General features: G+C 42.7%; 1 protein-coding gene across 8 annotated transcripts in view; it reads left to right on the plus strand.

Moving 5' to 3' along the window:
• Window positions 1–15734, plus strand: part of FGGY (FGGY carbohydrate kinase domain containing) — a 415080-nt gene that overhangs the window by 40019 nt on the left and 359327 nt on the right. The gene's annotated exons all lie outside the window — the stretch shown is intronic.

Genomic DNA, 15734 nt, shown 5'->3' on the forward strand with positions numbered 1-15734 from the left:
AGAATCATTTATGAAGTGTGGAGAATGGTGATGTCAGCTTAATGGTTCCCGGTAGAGATGGATGTGTGAGAAAGTTCAAGTCCTCTGGGAACTGCAGGAACTTGAAAACCCCTAGGTGGTCTGGTGAGGAGAGAATCCATCTAATGATAAGACCTGCCGTGATTCATTTACTGGCCCTGAGGTTTCAGGTGGATTGAGTCTTCAATTACTCAAATGTGGGGTTGGGGAGAGTTTAAAGGTGATGAGGAGGTGTCCTTGGATTGCCACCATGGGGCAGAAGGGATATAAGTAAAAAGGGCGTCAGTAATCAAGGCAGGCGTGGCTTGTTACTTGTTTAGTATATTGAGCCATTTTGTAAGTTTTAATTTGCAGAAAGACTTCTATATTTGCTAAGAGTTTGAAAACACAGAGTGTTTTAGGAGTTAGGGGTTTCTAGGATCCTAATTCTGACTGTATTTGCATCACACTGTGTGACTTTGGGCAAAGCAATTCTCATCCCCAGGCCTCACTTTTTCCATCTCTAAAGTGAGAGAGTTGGACTGGATCAGTTTGGAAACTTGATACAAAAATATCCTGAAATACAAATCAGTGTATTGATTTGTATTTGCACTGCCTCCACACTCTGCTATGTGTGCTATAGGCTTTAACTGATCTCATCCTAACAACCTCTGCCTGGTAGATGGCATGGGAAACTGAGGCTCAGAGAGAGGGTTATATGACTTTCCCAAACAGACGATAGAGCCAGAATTTAAACCTGTGTCTCCTGGTCTCCAAATCCCAGCTCATCCCATTAGTCATGCAGTACTAAAATCCTCTGTGAAGCATGCCACTTTGGGAAGGACCAGGAATGAGGGTGGTGATGGTCTTTAAGCCAGCCTAAACATGTGCAAAAGAACAAATGGGTTGGCTGTGTCACCCTTCTGGACCACAGGTGAGGAATAGCTGTTCTGAATTAAGTGAGGAGGATTGAGCAGGTGGTCATTGGTGCAATACCAGAGCCTTGTGGAGCACCTGCTTCGTAGCCAGCTCAGGGCTGTATATCCCAGGAGATCTAAATATACCTTTGGTGTGAACCTGTCAGGATATTTACCTGTGCGCTTGAGATCTAACTGCACTAAATAAAGCCCATGGAAAATAATTAAGTTCTAGATTTGTGTGGCAATGATTATGACCTAAGACTGACCATCCATCCATCCATCCATCCATTCATCCATCCATCCATCCATCCATTCATCCATCCATCTAATCAATTCCATTTCAGAATTTTCTGAGTAAGGCTCTAAACAGTGCCTCACTGTGCATTTAACTAGCTGAAGGTTGAGCCTCAAATCTGTTTTTCAGACTTTTTCAATTTTTTTTTTTGTCTTTTTGGTAAGCATGCCCAGGAATCCTTGCTGAGAGTTCCTTTGGTTTTACTGTGATTGCAAATTCAAAATCAAAACAACTTCTAAAATCATGTTTCATACCTTCTCCTTATAGCCTACCAGCACGGCTTACAGCTCTTCTCAAACTTCAGTGTGTAAATGAATCACCTGGAGAGCTTGTTAAACTGCAGATTCTGACTTAGTAGCCCTGTGGTGGGAACTAAGAATTTGCATTTCTAACAAGCTCCCAGGTGATGCTGATGTTGCTGGCCTGCAGACTCACAAAACCACTTTCAATGCTAAAGGCCCTGCCTTTGTATCCTGAAAAGCATACATGTGTGGAGAATCGGGAAACAGTACCTTCTTTTTATTGGGCTTATGGGAGACTGAGGCACCGGGGAGTACAGTAGCTTGAGTTGCTGTTCAACAGCACATTCGACGTCAGAACATGAGAGTCTGTGCCAAGTTTACTGGGCTGCCATTTGTTTACTCTTCATTCATTCTTTAATTTGCCAAATCTTACCTGAGGTCCTGCTGTGAACCAGCACTGTGGTAGGAACTGGGGACATGGGCACAAAGAGGACTCGGCCTTACCCTCAAGGGGCACAGTGACCACTGGGGACAATGGTGGGGGAGCATAAGGAGAAGAGAGGCATGGAACCAGAGCCAGCAGAAGATGCACTGAGTGCCGAGATGCAGGAATATGCAGAGTGCTTTCAGGGAAAATAATTTGCTCCCTGCACGAGCTGCTTGAGATGAACCTCAAGATATGAGTGGAGGTTTTGCGTAATAGAGAAGACAGGAAGGATACAGTATTCGAGAGAGAATGAGGTTCATTATGGTAAGGTGTGTAGGCCCTAGGACAGGAGCCTGGGATGCTTCCCTGAGTGTAGTAGGAAATGAGACCAGGTAAGTAGCCCGGGCTCAGTTTGTTACGGGCCTATTTGGTGAGAGAGATTAGTGGATGGTTGTTAGGCAAGGGGGGAAGTGTCTTAGATACCTTTGGCAGGGTGAAGAGATTGGATTAAGAGTGAGAAAATGTGTGTGGGGGGGAGTAAGAACCAGTTTATTTATTTATGTTTTTATTAGTATGTATGCATTTATTTATTGACCATGCCGTGCAGCTTGTGGGATCTTAGTTCCCCTACCAGGGATGGAACCTGGGCCCCAGCAGCTAAAGCACCAAGTCCTAACCACTGGACCACCAGGGAATTCGCCTAGAACCAGGTTTCTTACTTTCCTCATTATAGCGCTTAGTTGGCCTTGCTTTGCCCTTAGGATAAACTCCAAAATTTGTAACCTGGCCCAGAAGATGGTATATGACGTCATTTTCACCTCCCTCCTCTGCTTCCTGTGTGTCTCTCACTTTGCTCACTCTGATCCATCCACAGGGATCCACTCAGAGTGCCTCAAACACACCAGCTCTTTGCCACCTCAGAGTTTTGACTAGGGGTTGGCAAACTAGGGCCATGGGCCAAATCTGGCCTGTTGCCTGTGTTTGGATGTCCTGGGAGCTTAGAATGAGTTTTACGTTTTCAAATGTTTGAAAAAGAATCAAAAGAAGAGTCATGTTTTGTGACTTGTGAAAATGATAGGAAATTAAAATTTTAGTGGCCATAAATAAAGTTTTATTGGAGCACAGCCACGCTTGTTCGTTTATCTACTGTCTATGGTGCTTTTGCCCTACAGTGGTAGAACTGAGTATTTGAGATGGAGAGTGCATGGCCTGCAAAGCTGAAAATATTTACTCTCTGGACTGTTAGAGAAAAAGTTTGCTTACCTCTGGTCTTCATGATGCTCTGATGCTGTGCCTTCTGCTTGAATAGTCTTCCCTCTTCTCACCATTGATTCTAACTCATCATGTAGGTCTCAGCTTTATTGTCACGTCCTTAAAAAAGCCTTTCCTGACCCTCAAATAAATCAGAGGTCTCTTGTCATTGTACTCTTAATTTTACTTCATTGTATCTTTCATAAATTGTAATGACACGTCAATTTGTATGATGATTTGTATAAAAGCTCACCCCCTCCAACCATAGTAATCCACAGGAGGATGGAGATGATATCCATTTTGTTCCTTGTTGTGTCCCTGTCCCTAATTAAATGCCTGGCAGATAGTAGGTACTCAGTAAATATTTTCTGAATGGTTTGAGTGGGCCAATAAGGAGCTATTGCAGTTTTCCAGGTGAGAAGTGATGAGACCTGAATTAGGCACTGTGGGATGGAGAGGAGATGGGTTCCAGAAATCATTAGGGGTTAATGTCAGCAGGACATTGAGGCTGATTGGCCATGAGGGGTGAGATAGGTGGAGGAGTCAGAGCTGACCACTCATCTCAGTATTGCTGTCATTCATGTGCTCCTTGTCCTTAGCCCGGAATCAGATGTCAAAGGGAGTTGGGCAGAATTTGGAGTTCAGACTTCTCAGAAGACAGAAGTGATGTACTAGGACCACCGTACCTTTTGGGCAAAGCCACTCGGGTCCTAGTTCTGCAATATGGAATTTTAATCATGTCCTTTACATATAAGGTTTGTGTGTTTTAGGTTGACGTATGTCTCCTTAATAAGAATTGTCAGATAAAAGGAAAAATGCCATTTGATTTTTTCATAACCCCCAGCAGTCTGGCTTCTCCATTTGGTCTCAATGATTCTGACTCTCATCTTAATGAAGGCCAAATGTAAATTAAGTTCTCTCAGGCTGGAACAGCTGGAGTCTCCTATCTTTATAAACATGAAACATTGTAGGGTAACAAGGTGCAGGCTGAGGAAGGTCAAGCAAGTTAACAGGCTGATGCCGATCCTGACAGCTCAGTGTTAATGGAAGATAATTATCTGGCTTGTAGCGGATGCATGGAGATGTTCCAGTCTGTCTTTTAACTCATTTCCTCTTTTTGCTATTGTCAGCAGAACAGAAAACTAATCATTTTATAGTTTGCAATTTTCATTGTTCATTCCAAAGGTCTGGAAGCAGCTGGCTGGAATGTCAGCGGATTTTGTTGATGGGTTTAGAAAATATATCTGCCCCTTTCATCTCCCCAGTCCATGCCCTTCTGCTTCTGTTCCCCTGATAACATATTGGGAAAATGAGTAAATGATCCTCTGATTGGTTCTAATGTGCTTTATCCTGTGTATGTAGATTCTTGGGAGGAACCTGGGAGTTTGGATACCCAGAGGGGTGGTTTGATAACTTCCTGCTAGCTGTGGAAGGTGCTAGCACACCTAGCATTGGATGCTTTGCAGTAGGAACTCTTGAAAAGAAAGCTCTGTTAGACTTCAGGAAAGCCTGGTCCTTGTCCCTTCTGTACAGTAAAAGGCTGGCACAGTAAGGGCCTCGACTGGCCTTATTCTTTCATTCTTCTTGATGATATAGTAACAATTATTCTCTTTTCTTTAGGTTTCTCATCTTGAAACTTTATGAAAGATAAACAATGTCAGTTTCTTTCTTGGAAATGCGCCATTTCTTTTTTGAGGGCAGTTTGGTGGAAACTATAGTCTTCTTCTGTTAGTTACTCTGGCTTTAAATTTCGTGCATAGGTCTGATATTATTTACCTACATTCATCAGATCTTAGCAGTACAGCTCATACAAGATTGGAACTTTGGGAGATAGAACACAGTTCTGTAACAACAAAAAAAGTACAGGATTTGAAGCCAAACACACTTGCATTTAAATCTTTCTCCACCATTTACCAATTTTGCAACCTTAGGCTAAGTCGGCATCTCTGAGTTTCAGCATGCTTAACTGTCAAATGATGATAATAATATCAGCCTTGTGGAATTATTATAATTTAGTCAGATATTTGTAAAATATCTTATTCAAAAAGTAGTTTAATTCTCACTTCCACTGTGCATAAAAATGTTTGTCTCTACTGATGGGCATGTCAATAACTTTCTAGCACCAATCGAGAGAATTTTAAACACTAGAATATCTTATTTTAAGTAGCTGAGTGTAATGAGTGGTATGTTTTTCCTGTTTGAATAATAGCTACGGAAACCATCTAAAAATGACCACAAAGTTGTCAGAGACAATCATAGAAAATAGTAGAAGAGTATAAAACATATTTTCAGAGTCACTCATTTATTTGAATCATCCACATCCTATGTGTAATACCTATACCAGAAAGCAGCCAGCTTTGAATTGCAAAGCAGATTGACTTACTGAATACCTTCTACTTGTTTCCCCTAAAATTCACCAGTGCCTCCAGCTCCAGAATTATTTTATTCCGCAATGATTATTTAATCTTTACACTAGTCTTGTGGGGTAGATATTATCTCTTTTTATAAATGAGGAAACTGAGGCTCAAAAAAGTTAAATGTCTTACTCCTAGTCTCGTATCATGTAAGCACACGTACATCAAGAACCATACAAACAGCTCCATCCCCCATCCCCCTCCTGTGGGGGCCTGTGCAGTTCACTGTGGGAACCCAGAAGTGGTCTCGGCCTTCACAAAATTACAGCCTTTAAAAAAAAAAAAAAAAAAAATATATATATATATATACACACACACACACACACACACACACACGTATATGTATATGTATTTATTTATTTGGCTGAGCCGGGTCTTCGTTGCGGCATGCAGGATCTTTTAATTTTGGCACGTGGGATCTTTAGTTGTGGCATGGAACTCTTAGTTGTGGCATGTGAGATCTAGTTCCCTGACCAGGGATCAAACCGGGGCCCCCTGAATTGGGAGTGCGGAGCCTTAGCCACTGGACCACCAGGGAAGTCCCCAAAATTACAGCCTTTTTGGACTAAGCAATAAGAACAGAATAAGGAATTAGATGAAAACAGTAGCTAAAATGTATACAGTGCTTATTATATACCTAATACTTGTCTAAGCATTTCATCCATGTTAAACTCATCGAATCCTCACAACCACCCTATGAGGTAGGTCTCACCTTTTACAGATGACAAAACAGCCTCAGAGATGTTAAGCAATTTGCCTAAGGTTATTCAGCTAATAAATGGCAAGGCTGGGGTTTGAACCTTAGCATTTCAGACCCATAGAATGGGCTTATCACCATTTTACTCTACTGCCTCTTCAAGTGTTTGCCTTGCAGGGTTTGAATAATCTAGTTCAGAGAAAAAACTTGGAAGTAACGACTTCAGAGAATCTGAGGCTGTGAGCAATGGGTGGTGGGTTCATTTTTTTCATTTAAAAAGTCTTGGCTGAGTGTCTCCTATATGATGGGCACTGGGGTTGCCAAGGTGAGCAAGACAGATGAGGGCCCTGGGTAGCCTTCTGGGAACTTAGATTCTAGCATAGAACAGCGGAAAATAGACATGGAGACAAATACATATGCAAAGTGATTTTGTTTTCTGGAAAACGCTATGAAGGAGAATGGCAGATGAACAGATTTGGCATAGCTAGTGTGCTCTCTTGGGAGGTTTTGGTTGACAAGAATGATGAGACTTTCAGGAAGAGGGAGCAGCAGATTCAATGAGGGGAGGAAAGCACCTGAGAGATCAGCATAGGAGGTCAGCAGGGCTGGCAGGTATGAGCAAGGCAGGGAGTGGCAGGAGGTGGGGTAAGAGAAGTGACCAGGGGCCAGATCCTGCACAGCCTTGAGGCCGTGGACAGGAATTTCGATTTTATTCTAAGAGCAGTGAGAAATGGTTGATGGATTTTAAACATGCGTGTGACATGATCTGTTTTATGACTTCAAAAAAATCCTTCTGGCATATGTACTGGGTAGATAATAAATATTTGTATAGCAACAACAAAGTTTACACTACAATGTGAAAGGGAAAAAAAAGTATGAGGCTGTGCAGTCTTATAAATGCATTTGTCTTAAGAAACTTACAGTATAGAAAAAAAAAAGTCTGTATATTACAAAAAACAATAATGAGACACTATCCGTGGTTGGTATAGTTTGCTAATGTTATGGCACAATGATAATGCTTTTATTACTTCTTTGTACTTTTCCATTAAAAAGTAATCTTATAGTTCCAGCTAACCTTTCTGGTTGACAACACTTCGTTATTTAGCATGGGATTTTTTTTTTTCTTCTTGGGATTATTTTCCTAAACCATCTGTACTGTATGAGGGACTTTACATGCAGTATTTCGTCTAAGCCCCTCAGTGACACAGTATTATTATCCCATTATACAGATGAGGAAAACAAGACCCAGAGGGCTTAAGTAGCTTGCTTCCCCAAAGCTAGGCAATAAGTAAGTGGTAGAGCCAGGATTCTCACCAAGTCCAGCCCGCCTCCAGCCCCTGAGCTCTATCCGTTGGCCCTCACTGCCCTGTTGCTCATTTCTGCCCATGTGCAGGGTTACAGGCTGGCAGCCCGCAAGCTGAATCTGGTCCCCAGATGGGTTTTGTTGGACCCACCCTGTGCTTGAAAAAAAATTCTTTTTTGAATTAGTGTCCAACATTTAAAAACTAAGAAACTTCACATAAAAATCCAGATTTTTCTGCTTCTCTAGAAAAAATAACAAAAGGATTTAGCAGTCCTGGGTTCACATTCCCATGTGGAAGGAACTGGCCAGAGCTGTGCAGGGACTGCCCCTCGAGAAGGGGCGAGTGTCCTTCATTTCACAGTGGTCCCCACCCAGCCTGCCTCACCACTTCCTTTTCCAGCAACTACCCCTCTAGGCACTTGGATTTGAGACCCAGACTGCGGGAATTTGTTCAAGGAATACATCATTACTTTTCCTATAACAAAATGCTTAGAGAAATGGAAAGCCTTTCCACGTGGGGAATTTCTTGGTCAGTGGATCTAAGGATACCATACCCATGTTCTCTTACACCTCTGGGTCTTTGCTGAGGTTTTCCTTCTGCCTGGCAAACTTAAAATCATTTCTTTTCACTTGGGGAAACTTATACTAATTCTTAAAACTCCAGGAAGCCTTCCTTGACTTTCTCCATGTTGGTTGGGGTCCTGCCCTCTGTCCCCTATGGCATCCTCCCCTTACCTCTACCCTGGAATTCATTAAACTATATTGTACCTCACTTATCTCCATGTCCCTGGTGTCTAGGGCATTGCTTAGCATCTAACACTGATAACTCAGTAAATATTTTAACGGATGGATGGATGAACTTACCAAATCATTTATCATGCCATTTTTGATTGGTGGGTTTTGTCTGTCCAGATAGTTCCATTCCAAAGTAAAGATCCACTGCAAGTTGAGTGTACTTTCATTTTCTCTTCCCTGTTGTGGAAAAGGAAGTTTGGAGTATTACTACTCCTTTCTACCCCAGAGCCATCCCTTGGCTGCAGTCTGTTACCTTGAGTCACTGCTTATTTTGTGAGATTGATGCAGTAACTCCTCTGGGCCTCTCCTCTGTGTCTTTGTGCTCTGAGGGGACTAACCCCTTTATGTTGCTCCCTTCACCCCCAAGAAAATCCAAGACACATCAACTGAATCAAACAAGCTCTCTTTAGAATGTTTATACTAGGGCCGTTTTACGTTTGGACCAGATCCCTCCCAGCCTTTGAGCACTGCGGACGGTACTGTCAGCTGATGTTAGGGCATCTGTTGTGGATTTTCTCTCCAGGGTGGTCTTCCCATAAACTGGGCTCGTAACTAAAATATATGGAGTGTTGAGGCTAATGGCCTGCCTTCATTTACCTGGACAGTGAATCCTTTCCTTATCCCTGCATTTGCATATTTGATTTATGCCAAATATGTGCTGTATTCTTTTACTTTTATAGTCCAACAAAGTAATTTAAAAAAGCAGGCCAAAATTTTTTTAAAAAAAGAAGGACTTGGCCTGATACCTAATAACATTTAATAAATGTCAGCTATTGTTATGATACTGTATTTTGTATTTTACTTTATAACTTCTATGACTTGGACATATGTTTTCTTTATTTGATTGGTGACATGGCCTTGCAAGTTAAATATTACTATTTGTTACATTTTATAGATAAATATAGTAAGCCTCAAAGAGATGCAATGACTTGTCCACAGATATCAGGATTGGGTCTTTATGAAGGTCCTTTTGGATCTAAATCCTGTCTTGTTTTTTTTTCTGCTGCACCATGTTCCTTCCTCATTTGGATTGGTGGATTCTTGGCTGCATAAGAGGAGGGAACAAATCTTTCTCTCCATACCTGACTATTGTCTTCCCCGACCCAAACACAGTGCTTGGCATTGAAAAAATATTCAATAACTATTTGCTAAATAAATTCTTGTTTCCTGGTCCGTTCCAGACTTACGGCTGTAATAGCATAGTCCACGTGCCCAGCTTCCTTGCTGCCAGCCTTGTCCGACCACTGTGTAGGGGTGTCAACTACATCTAGGCATTTACAGTATAACCAGAGAAGCGAGAGAAAGATTGCTAAGTTTGGCTGGCCTTATGCTCACGTGGTATGATTCGATGTAAAACAAAAACCGAACAAAATTCTTTCCTCACAGTGGTTAAAATGGAGGTCACATCTATTGGAGGAAAATACTGTCTTTAGAAAAGACACTAAAAAAGACAGTGCAGTTAATGTGTGTTGTGATATAGGAACTCATTAGCGTGATCAACTGCACTAAGGTGAACTGTTAGCTTGGAAATCTGGGGGCCCAGGATAGGTGGATGTTAACTGGGGAAAGGGAGGAGGGAGGCCAGAAGTCAGACAAGATGCAAGTCAGGGCATTCTTCTGGAGAGGTAAGTAAATCTCATTTTTCTGAACATATGGGTTGGTTTTATTCTTTTTTTTTTTTTTGGTTCTGTTGTCTTCAAAATGAGAATAACTGTTCTGCTATTGTAGGGATATATTCATTTAATCAGTGAAACAAACATTCATCTAGTAACTGCTATGAGGAAGACATTGTGCCTGGTGATGGGGAGACAAGGCGGAAGCCAAGAGTATCCTTTAATCTCAAGGGGCTCCCAAGTCTAGGACCAAGTGTAAGAGGCTGTGAAAGCCATTTTTTCCCAACATTTTATTATCAAAATTGTCAAACGTACAGAAAAGTTGAAAGAATTTTATAGTGAACACTTAGAACCATCACCTAGATTCTGCCATTAACATTTTACTGTACTTGGTTTATCACATATATATCCATCTGTATGTCCTTCTATCCGTCTAGTCAATCCACCTTAAGTTTTTGGAGTAAGTTGAGATATTGTTACCCTTGTGAAAGCAGTTTGAAATAATACCTTTCCAAGATACTTACTAAACAATATTTAAGATATTGACCCTGTTTGATTGCTGTCTACAAACATCATCAACACCTGCACTAGAATTTATTAACTATCTACCGTGTGCTTTTAACTCTGCTATCTTATTTAATTCTTTTGAAAATCCTGTGAGGTAGATGTTATCACTTACTTCGCAGATAAAGAAGATGAGGATGGAGGGAGTTAGATGGATTACTACCTACTGACTCTGTTACTTCTGGCAGTGTTGGGATGCGAAAACCTGGGTTTTCTAACTCTAGGAAATGAATTTAAGAAGACAAAAGTTAGCTGGCCAACTCCAGTCTTTATCAGGCAAGGTGCCCCTGTCTACCCTACAGATGAGATACCTAGTTCTCTTAGTTTAAATTTCAGATCCCAGATACCACATTTGTATGGCTTAAATTTTTAAGATAAATATGAACTCTAGAATAAAAAAGTTATTCTAAGTTAGACTCACAGTTAAAGAATCACGCTTGAGACCGGGTGAGGTCTAAGATTCCCTCCACTACACACACTTCAACCCATTCCTATTTTGTCTGTGCTCCAGCACAGGGGTCCCCAACCCCCAGGCCGCATACTGGTACCTGTCTGCGGCCTGTTAGGAACTGGACCGCACAGCAGGTGGTGAGCGGCGGGCGGGCGAGCGAAGTTTCATCTGCCGCTCCCCATCGCTCCCCATCGCTTACATTACCGCCTGAACCATCCTCCTCCCTGCCCTCGGTCCGCGGAAAACTTGTCTTCCACGAAACTGGTCCCTGGTGCCAGAAAGGTTGGGGACCGTTGCTCTAGCATGTTAGAGTTACCTCCCAAAGAGCTGGCCTCTTCCTCCTCTTTGCATTTACCTCCTCCTGAAACATCTGCAGTTGGAAAAAATGAATAAATGATCCAGCTAGTTCCTTAGTTCTTCTGAACCCCAGGGTCCTGGCAGTACTTCTGCAGCTAAGACCTCACTGGAGGCCAGTCTCTGTGCATGAAGCTGTATCCACTCTGCTGTTTGAATGACAGAGGGACTCAGGGATCCCCATCAAAGCCCACATCTCTCTGAATCCTTCTTGTATGGAGAGGCTGTGGATTAGGTGAAACTTGGGAGTGACCTCAGTAGTAAAAGGAAGTCTGATCTCAGCTCTACAGCCTCATCAATACCCTTACCCACACCCTCTCAAAAAGCTGCTTTAGTCTGGCTTCCAGGCTGTGTCATCTCAAGAGTCAGTGTCTTCTGGCTCAAAAATGCAAGACCAGGGAGTGTTCGGAGGGAATTAGAAGCTGCGTGGGTAAGTGGCTCTGCCCTCTCTGGCCTCTGTCTCTCATTCGGGCTTCGCTTAAGGGTCTGAACTGTGGCACGGATAAATGTTTTCTTCCAGTAATGCTGCATGTGCAGAGTGTTGGAGCTTGCCCAAGGAAAGCAAAGCAAGCTACCAGGACATAAGATCTTTTTACCAATTAATTATTCATAATATTATTAATAATAGGGATTTCATCTTCTCTAGTACTATTTGTATTATTCACCACTGGTTAGTGAAAATGACCAGTCATGGACGAGCACCAGTTCAGGGTCTGGCATTTGGGAACAGCCATAACCCCTGAAGTTCTCTTTCAGTGCTGGCATTCTGTGAGCCTAAGATAGATGGGGAGAGAATGGGGACCAGAGTGAAACCTACTGCAGTTGTCTTGGCATGAGGCCGTGTGGTCTGGCTTTGGCCGGGGGTCAGAGACCAGACCATGGACCTGAGGAAGGGAGTGAACCACTGTGCAGGTGTTTATCAAGCACCGCCCATGTCCTGGGAAGCAGCAGCCGGGCAGCGGTGAAGGAGTATTGGGTTTGGAGTTCAAGTGGCCGAGGTTTCACACCAGGTTGTTCACTTACTCTCTGCATGATCTTGGGCAATTCATTTCACGTATGCGCCTTAGTTTCCTGTTCATGAAATGGTATTGACAACAATATTTTGTATCAGAAGTTATTTGGTAAGTTGTAGGGTCCTGGTGGTAGGGATGTATTTTCAGATGATGATTAGGACAGAAGTTGATTTTTGGGCAAAAGGTTAGTGAGGTCTATTTTTCATATACTTATCTCTAGATGCAGTTAAGAGAGCTAAGAGTGAAGGGAAAAATCCACATGGTCTGAGGGTAGGCCCTTTTTTTTTTTTTTTTTTTTAACCGTGCTTAATCTTGATGGACAACTTGGGGAGTAGGTAGTAGTATTTGTGTTTGAGCTTGTGGGAACAGGCTAGGAGTGAGTGCTAGAGCAGGGCATCTAACTCAAGTCTAACTCAAGCCTGTGCCCTTTCCACAGCAGCTCACAGAGCCAGGGTTGTGGAGAGTGGAGGAATCAGGCGGAGAGTAAATCCATCCTCTGATGCCCCAAGCAACTGTTTAGAGAGCAGTTTCACTTGCACTGTTATTAGTAGCTTATAGGGTACTGTCTTCAGTAACCAGCATTCTCAGGATGATGGCTGTAAGAGGAGAGGTCTTTAGACCTCAGAAGAGGTCTAAAAATACTAGCATGGTACCCATCAGTTCCTGCTGGAGTTGACCGAGGACATTCATTCATTCAGCAAATATTTATTGAAAATTTGTTTTATTTCAAGTACTTGGTTAAATGCTGGGAGTATAGCGGTAAACCAGAGTCCCTGTCCTCAAGCAGCTCATATTCTAGAAGAGGGACAGAAATAAAGTCACAGTACTCTGTAGGTAGGATGGAAATTCAGTTCCTTCTGGAAATATGCCCGGGTTAGGGGAGAGGAGTCAGGAGGAGGTGACATGTAGGCTGGGGGCTGATGGAGGTAAGCACTCAGTGGGGTGGATGGACTGGCTTGGGAAGAGGTCTGGCAATCCAAGGAAAGGAGGCCTCCGTGGGGCTGCAAGTAGAGCATGGTGCGAGCCTAGAATGTGAGAAAGCAGTTCTAGTTCAGTCTAAAAGCACCTTTGGAGGCCCTTTTGCGTATTCAGTACCATTCATTATGGGAATTTCCTTTTTGGACATCATGGGATGGAGCCTTAGCCCCAGTCCTAGAAAAGCCAGAAGCTTCTGTCGCCCCTGTTCTGACCATCGCACCTCAGGGCCTGGACCTGAGAACCCAGTGACAACAGGCTTGGCGTGCTTCTGTGGCTGCAGTGTCCTCCCTGGGCCCAAGGAGAAGCCCTCCTCATTTCAGTCCTCTCAGGACCAGACTAGACAATGTCCCGGAGCGCAAGGCAGAGAATGAACCCCTCTTGTCCAGGAGGGTGGGACGGAACCCCGGGTGGGGGCTCCTCCTTCTCTTTGGTGGGCGTGTGACTCACAGGTGGTGACATCAGCCATGACTTCATTCACCCAGAGGAGAGGCTGGCTGCAGACCGCGAGTGGGGCTCTGCCTTCTGCCCGTCCTTCTCCACGTTATGTCTCATTGTCGGGACCTTGTCATGGTCCTGCTCTTGTTTTCCACACGTCTTTTTCATTTTGCTCTTTTTCTGTCATTCTCACTTTATTCCCTTCTCATGTTTAAACTATTCTTTCTCTTCACCCCGTCTTCCCTTTCTCTCTCTGTTCATCTTTTGCTTTTGTCTTTTTCTTCTCATTTCTTCGCCACTTCTCTCTTCTACTTAATCTTTGTTTCCTTTTCTTTCTCACTCGTCTTCTCTTTTGCCTCCTTTTTCCTTTCTTTCTTCCTTTTCCTCTGGTCTGTCTCTTTCTTCTGTGTCAGAAATGTGTATGGAAACTGGTCCTCCTGCCTTCCACCTCTTCTCCCCTCCAGACTTCCCACCATGTTTTTTCTGTCCTAACCTTCCTAAAACTGGAGTGACAAATCACCCCCTGCTCAGACCTCAAGATCCCCCCATTCTCTTGTGGCCTGTCTAATGAATTCAGATTTGCTTCCTACTCCACTTCAGTGCACATCTCTCAGGCTGACATTCTCAGGGCTCCTTTTCCATGGCCAGGGAAGCAGGTGCTGCTTCTTCCTGCACTTTTGTTCAGGCCCGTTGCCTCAGCTGGATTGCCCTCCATCCCATCTTCCTTAGTCTTTGCCTTCCCTCCACAGCAAGGTCAGGCACTCCCTCCCAAGTAATACGTTTCTTCTGCTGCCTGCCTACAACAGTGCCTTTCTTTCATGACCATGCAGCATTCTTAGTTTATAAATCAGATATTTTCAAACTTGAATTATTCTGTGCTACTTCTGTATCACGGCTGGGTGTTTCCTATGCAGACTCTTTGCTATACCTCACCAATAAGCAACCTGAGGATTAGGACCAGTATATTCCTGCCTTTCATCTATGGTTACCTTCATATGTAGCACACACCTGGCCACAAACCAAGACTGATAGACAAATTATTGCATGGTCAATAAGTATTGCATTTAAGAAATAGTTATTTCATGTTAACTGTAGGGCTACAGGTGAGTTAATTATGGTCCTTCCTTAAAAGGACCTAAGAGTCTAATAGGGAAGATGGATAGGCCCCATATAATTTGAGAAGAGTAAGGATTGTGGGGGAAACTAACATTTACTGGGGATGTGCCAGGATGAGCATTGTAATGTGCATAACCTCACTGAATTGAATCCTACTATCAATATAATGAGTTAAACATTGCTGTCAGTGAACAAAGGGAAACCCAGAGATATTAGGTGACGACTGGCCAGGAGTAATGTAATTACCAAGTAGGAGAACCACGGTGTTTTCTTTTTTTTTTTTAATTTTATTATTTTAAAAAATTTATTTGCTTTACAATTTTGGGTTAATTTCTGCTGTACTCCATAGTGATTCAGTTATACATACACACACACACACACACACACACACACACACATATATACACATACACATATAGACATTCTTTTTCATATTATTTTCCATTATGGTTTATCACAGGATATTGAATATAGTTCCCAGTGCTATACAGTAGGATCTTGTTTATCCATTCTCTATATGATAGTTTGCCTCTGCTAATCCCAAACTCCCAGTCTATCCCTCTTCCACCCCCTCTCCTTTGGCAACCACAAGTCTGTTTTCTGTGTCTGTGAGTCTGTTTGTTTTGTAGATAAGTTCATTTGTGTCATATTTTAGATCCACATATAAGTGATATCATATGGTATTTGTTGTTCTCTGACTTACTTTACTTAGTATGATAATCTCTAGGTCCATCCATGTTGCTGCAAATGGCATCATTTCATTTTTTTTATGGCTGAGTAATATTCTATTGTATATGTGTACCACATCTTCTTTATCCATTCATCTTTTGATGGACATTTAGGTTGTTTCCATGTCTTGGCTATTGTGA

This window comes from Eschrichtius robustus, chromosome 3, assembly GCF_028021215.1.
Source record: "Eschrichtius robustus isolate mEscRob2 chromosome 3, mEscRob2.pri, whole genome shotgun sequence".
NCBI classification, from domain to species: domain Eukaryota; kingdom Metazoa; phylum Chordata; class Mammalia; order Artiodactyla; family Eschrichtiidae; genus Eschrichtius; species Eschrichtius robustus.